The sequence below is a fragment of the Lupinus angustifolius genome, chromosome LG01 (genome assembly GCF_001865875.1).
Source record: "Lupinus angustifolius cultivar Tanjil chromosome LG01, LupAngTanjil_v1.0, whole genome shotgun sequence".
NCBI lineage: Eukaryota > Viridiplantae > Streptophyta > Magnoliopsida > Fabales > Fabaceae > Lupinus > Lupinus angustifolius.
In genome coordinates this window covers 17,283,353-17,289,230 of record NC_032009.1, presented here as the reverse complement: position 1 = coordinate 17,289,230, position 5,878 = coordinate 17,283,353, and positions in this window count along the sequence as shown.

Below are 5,878 nucleotides of genomic sequence, written 5' to 3'. Positions count from 1 at the left end.
TAATGAGTTCACATTTTATACGAAAAAACAAGATGATCAAAGTAAAATGCAAAATAGTGGTGTGACTCTTGTTGCTCGAACTTTACACATGTCAAGTACAAAAGATAGAAACACAATATATGCGAACATGTCATACTTTGGAGTGATTGAACACATATGAGAGTTGGATGACACAATGTTTAGGATGTCGGTTTTTTATTGTATGTGGGTTGATAACAACAATGACTTCCGAGTTGATGAGTTAGGATTCATGCAAGTGGATCTTAATAGGTCAGGATATAAAGATGAGTCATTTATTCTAACATCACAAGCTCAACAAGTATTCTATGTTTGTGACTCAACTGATATGAAATGGTCCATCATTCTTTTAACTAACAAAATAATCGTCAGCAATATTGATGACCAAGAATATGAAGATATTGATGAAGATGATCCTTTTTTGGGACATATCAGTCGTGTGAGAGAGGACCAACTACAGATGATGATTTATATTCAAGAGATGATCCGGATGAAGGGCTTTAGGTAAATCAATATACTCCTCTAGTCAAGGATGACCCTAAAAGATAAAAACAATCATAGAAAAGGAAAAAATAGATGCAAGTAGTCTTTGTATAATTTTGATTGTGTGTAATTTGTATAATATTGTTGCTTTGTAATTTGTGTAATTTTTTTATTTGTAATTATGTACTCTGTCAAAACATAATTGGCATGATATTCATTGTTTGTATTTTGTATTGTATTGATGTTTAATAAAACAAATTTTTGGCCTGTATTAATGTGTCTGTATTGTTCAGAATGTATAAATTTTTGTGATGTTGAGAATTTTTGTTTTGCTAATAAATGTATATGCATATATTAATTTATACAAATCAACAGCGAATTCTAGGGGAAGCCCTAGCATGCGTTGTTGTAAAGGATAACTACAACATCGCTTTTTATAGAAAGCGCTCTTGTACATTATTAATACAAGTGCACTATGCATGTGATGTGATGTTGTATTAAGGTGTTGTTTGAGAAAATTAATGAATAATACAACATCGCTTTTCTGTTATTGCGATGTTAAATATATGAACTTAACAGCGCAACAACAAGCACTGTTAATAAGACCTATAAAATGCGCTATTTATTTAAGACTATATGACAGCGCTTTATGGACGATGCATTGTTGTATTGATCCACTATATGACAACGCTTTGTGGATGAGGCGATGTTGTATTGATGCACTATATGACATCGTTTTTTATGTGTTGCGCTGTGGTATATAGTCAATATAACAGCGTTTGTGAAACACTGTTAATGATGACCATATACTATTGTGGTCAAATAGAAAGCGCATGAAAACATTGTTATACATCTAAAATAAGTATTGTTGAACGACAACTCTGACGTAGTGGATGAAACTAGGTACAAGGCAAAGCTTGAAGCAAAAGCCTTTGCATAAAGGAAATGTATTGGCTTTAGTGAAGTTTTTACCCTATTGTAAAGCATAGATCCATTAGAGTGCTACTTGCATTAGTGCCTCCGTGTGACATGGAATTATAACAACTAGATGTGAAGACGACCATTCTCCATGGTAATTTGGAAGAAATGATTTTTATATGGTAGCTAGAAGGATTCGTTGTACGGGAAAAGAAGTCAATGTGTGTCTACTTAAGAATTTGTTGTATGATTTAAAATAAGCACTCAAGCAATGATATAAAGGTTTTAACTCATTCATGGTTGTTATTGGGCATAATAGTTGTATATATTATAAGAGATTATATTATCCATTATTCTTATATGTATTTGCTACTTTATATTGATGACATGCTAATTGCATATAAGTATATTGATAAAGTGAAGGGACAATTAAGTGGTGAATTTGAGATGAAGGATTTGGGTCTAACAAAGAAAACATTTTATATGAAAACTATACGAGATTGAAAAGCTTGAAGGTTATGCTTATCTCAAAAGAAAAATATTGAGAAAGTTTTAGAGAGATTTGGAATGTAGAATCTGTAAAATGCAAGCATTCATCAATGAGCAGATTGTATATACAAGCATGCATCACATAGATTTTAATGAAGACAAATGTTGATAATAATAAATATTGAAGACAGAGTTTTGATAAAGACAAAGAACGACAACAATGATTTTATATCAAGGACAAGCTTAAAAGGGTGAACAAATCAACACACAACAAAGTCAAGACTCAAGTTCACACAAGCTTAAGCATTCAAGAAGATCTATAGGCTAAGTGTTTTTATATCTTTATTAGGTCTTAAGATGTTTGTTTAGTAAGAGTCTAGGTTAGGATGAACTCTAATGGAAGTCTCAGAAGATAAAATCAATCATAAGTAAAATGAGACTTACATGCATACATACATGATTTACATGCGCATGCATAAACACATGATCATATGATTTTAATGCATTTAAAAAGGGTTTTAAATCATACATCATTCAAAGTCATGCATCATACTTTTACAAATCATGTAGGAGGTTGTTATCATATTGAAATATCTTTTAGAAAACCCATTAATCGATTAAGAGTTATTTTAATCGATTAAGCATTGGAAACTTAGGAACCCGCACTACTACATTTTGACCTACGACAACGCTTTCATTCTCTACGGTTCTAAAACCGTGGTCTTAAAGTATATTTGACCACGGTTTATAATAGTGTTGTCCTATTTATCAATTTTTTATATTTATTTAATACAACGCTTTTAAACCGTTCTCGTAGATGTTTTAAAAAAAACCGTTCTCCATTCATTTCCAAAACCTGTTCTCCTGAGCAAACCCTTCTTTCCAAAACTCGTTCTACAAACCCTTCTTTCCTCTACAAACCCTTCTTTCCTCTACAAACCCTTCTCCTGAGCACTTCTTAAAACTTCATCTCCTGAGCACTTCATCTCCTTCATTTACTAATTACAAACCGTTCTCCTCCATTCTTAAACCGTTCTCCTGAGCACTTCTTCTTCATTAGCTCACTTTCCTTCTGGTTTGCATATTCACCTTCTTCATTTGCAAACCAAGCAGGCCAAGGCTTAATATGCTGGAAACTACCTTACATTAATCTCAAAACCTCTAATTTCTTATATGATTGACGAACCAGAAACCCTAAATCCCAAATTCTTCTATGATTGGCGAACCGAAAATCCCAATTTTTGTGACAAAACTCACAATTTCTTCTTCTATTTCACCATCGAGGTTTTTCGTTCGCCGCTATTGTGGATTTTCACCTCCTTTAAGAGCTCTCTGAATTATCTCCATTGAGGTATCCTTTTTTCCGTTCAACATTACTCGGTTCTTCTCTTTTTATGGATTATGGAAAGTTCATTTTCATGCTTTCTAAGTTGTATGGTTCTATAAATTGGTTTTAAATTTCCATGTCTATTATAATTCTAGCTTGCCGGGTTTGATTTTCTATTTTATGACCATTCAATTTTAATTTAATCTGATGAATTCTGCTACAGCTAATAGCCCTTAAAACTTGGATGTACACATGTTTGTATGTACTACCCAGCATAATAATTAAAGACCAGACAAAGTCAATTATTATGTTTCACCTTGTTGCTGGAGTCCTAGTATAAATATATAAAATGTGATGGAGTCAAGTAGGTATGATATCATTCATCTCTTGTCTAAATTCAATTAGTGCAATTTTTGCACAAGAACAGAGGACTAAATTTGAACACTTTCTCATGGTTTATGTTTAAGGAATCACCCATTATAAATAGATTAATGGTGTATTTGAGACTACTCAAGATTTTTCTGCAAATGATCCAGAATTAGAAAGAATTTCTTTTGTTTTAGCTAAAACATGTGTAATTTTTATATATAGATGTTGCCCCATTACATATATTTTATGTGTCTGCCACTGAACCAGAAGGGTTTTTTTTTCTGAACCAGATGTAGTAATAATTGTTGAAAACTTGAAATAAGGGTATCCTAAAGCAAACAAAACTTTGCATCCATGAGTATCAGCATGGTTTACACTTATAGTTTCATGTAGAGGTGCTTCAGTCGATGCAGCATGATCTAACTTGACTTGTTTTCTCAAGGGATCTTCAGAGATGGATGTCAGACTAGTAACATTCTGATAAGAAATAAAGAAGTATCTTATATATATTAAAACATTTGCAATAAAACAAGTTTGGATAGTACAGACAGTTAGGAAAACCTACACAAGAAGAAAGGAAGATCGAGACTTCATCAAAGAAGCACTAAAGTAAAAACAAAAGAGATGGATTCATTTAGACAAGAGATGAATGATATCATACCTACTTGAAGTTTTTATTTCAGTTCGTCTCCCCATTTTTATCTGAGTCACCATCAAAATAAGAGTTAGAATTGTCTTTATTTGGCTAAGGAAAGTATAATGGAAAGTATAAGGTTGCATTTGGATGCAGAATGTTAAGTTTCACACTCCTAGGTATGTTTCTTTCTAATGTGACTCACTTATGTTTGATAAAATACTAGAAAAATAAATGGTTTAGCAAAATGAAATGTATAAAATTAGATTCTGCACATCTTATTTAATTTTAAGAATGTGCCCAAAATCATGCTAACATCCAAACTCTATGTAAAAGCAAGGTAAAATTGTCAGAAAAACTTAAGCAGGGAATTCTATAATGAAGTGTGCTCAGTTGGATGAGGCCCTAGATTAGTGTGGTTCTATAAATTGCACTGTTTGGTGAAATGCTTATGAATATTGCTAACCATGGTTTAAAATAGTGTTTGGTAATGAGACATAACCTCTTGCTTCCATGTTTCATTATTTGATGTTAACAACTCATACCTGAATGTGTTTGATTGAGTATTTTTATAAACTTGGATCAAGACGTTCAAACTGTGAACTGCTAAGTTATAAACTCTAGCAATATGAATGCAAATCTTCTGCCATAGAGCTACTTCATTTCTTTTTGGGGTATATGTGCTTCTTTCCTATGTAATAATATCATTATCCCCCTTTCATCCTCCTCCTGCTCTTTCTATGTGGTTGGATAGCAAAGAAAGTGGTAATAAAGTAGGGAGACTTGGCTTCTTTAGAAAACGTTCCTGTAAGCAGTTGAAGATATATACATCGCACCAATAAAATAGGATTTACTATAAAATAGGATATTTGCATATTTGGGGGATAAAATAGGATTTATTATAAGATGAATAACTATCTATTATAATTTTGTAAAACTCATTCAGACTCACTAGTGTTTCTTCAATATTTTACAATCATTTTCTAATACAACCTTTTTATAATAATTTCCTTATTTTCTGCTTTGGTGGACTAATGTGTTTAGTATGGATGTTTTATAGCAATTTTTTATGTGTTTGTAATGGTGTATTCTCCATTACAAGATGTATTCCAACAAAAAATTATTTCACATGATAAACTTTTCGTTGCCATCTTATTGAGTGTATTGTTGTTGTATTTGACATTCTCTCTTGATGACATTATGAAAAAACAAGAATGATGGCTAGTGAATAGACTTTTTTCTTGGGCTTTATTTGAAATTGCCATAGATATTAGATAACTTAACCACTTGGTCATGTGTTTGTAACTTCCAATATATATATATATAGGCTTTATTTTTTAATGTGTTCTTTGTTATGTTTTGTGGTAGTAGTTATTTAAGTTATACATGTTGTGTGCTTTTGTTTTATTAATTACCTCTCCTAGAGTAGGCCATATGTGAACTTGATTAATAGGGAGACCAATTTAATTATTTTTATTTTCCAAAATCCTAGTTACCGTGATGGACAAAGAATGGATTAAATTGCCGAGGTATAGCTCAGAGTACATTGATGGTGTTGAGTTTTTTCTGAACTATGCTTACACCAATGGAAAACCGCAAGGAGGAGAAATTTTGTGTCCTTTGCTAAATGTCACAATACT